The sequence below is a fragment of the Carlito syrichta genome, unplaced genomic scaffold (genome assembly GCF_000164805.1).
Source record: "Carlito syrichta isolate Samal-C Ts95f unplaced genomic scaffold, Tarsius_syrichta-2.0.1 Scaffold315142, whole genome shotgun sequence".
In the NCBI taxonomy this organism is placed as follows: domain Eukaryota; kingdom Metazoa; phylum Chordata; class Mammalia; order Primates; family Tarsiidae; genus Carlito; species Carlito syrichta.
In genome coordinates, this window is record NW_007259238.1 from 979,394 (window position 1) to 980,674 (window position 1,281).

A 1,281-nucleotide genomic window follows, 5' to 3' on the forward strand; every position below is an offset into this window, starting at 1 on the left:
ACTACAGGCATGCACCACCACGCCTGGCTAATTTTTTGATTTATTGTAGAGATGAAGTCTTGCCAAGTTGCCTGGGCTGGTCTTGAACCCCTGGGCTCAGGCAGTCTCAAATTTCTACCTTTTTTTTTGAAAGGTCAAATTTTATCATTGGTGACAAGTACTGTTAGTTGTTTTCCATACAGTGACAAGTTCATTTAGTTTTCAAGAAAAGTTCTGCTAAATACCAAAATTCAAATAGCTGTAGTCAGTTGTGCTTTCAAATAAAAATTACATTCTAATGCAGAGACTCACTATTGTCTGTCCATATTGCCACAATGCCTAAAGAAGGGCATGGCAAGTGTTCAAGTGCTCCTGCACATACCCACATTCCTGAGAGCTAACACAAGGTGAGTTTCCCTTATCTCCTAGGCACTCTCAGTAAGTAACTTCAAAGAATCTTTAACTTCCCTGCAGGCTGTGCCCTATGTGCTTCCTCTTATCTCCTATGCCCTACCAGTAAGTAACTTCAAAGAATACTTAACTTCCCTGCACAATGTGCCCAATTAACTAAGAGATGTAAATCCCCATTTACTCCCTTTTCTTAGTAGTCAAAGCTCTGAATAATATAGTATCAATGTAATCACATCTTGTGATTCATATAACTTTTGTATCAATGTAATCAGAAGTCTTGTGATTTGCACAACTTTTGTATCAAAGTAATCCTAACTGTGATTAGTATAACTTTTGCTTATAACAACATGTAGTAATGTATGATGTCTTAGGCCCTGTTAATTTCCTTTACTCTGTGACAAATTTGATTAACACCTCTGCCCGGTGTAACCAGTGCCTGGAAATGCGGACCACAAATGTCATTATTGACAAAATACAGCTGTAACTTAAATTCTATACAATGCTCTGCTAGTCACGTAGTCAATGTATAGGTACCAACAACCCTGAATTTATCAAAGTAGACTGCAAAGCCTGAAGGGTGAGCAGAACCATTTTAAAAGGCTAGAAGCAGCTGGGCGCTGTGGCTCACGCCTATAATCCCAGCACTTTGGGAGGTCGAGGTGAGAGGATTGCCTAAGTCCATGGGTTTGAGACCAGCCTGGACAATTTGGCAAGACCTCATCTCTATAATACATTTTTTTAAAAAAATAGCCGGGCGTGGTGGCGCTTGCCTGTAGTTCCAGCTACTTGGAAGGCTGAGGCAGAAGGATCACCTAAGCCCAGCAGATCATGGCTGCGGTGGCCGTGAGTGTGTCAATGTACTCCAGCCTGAGCGACAGAGTGAGACTCAAA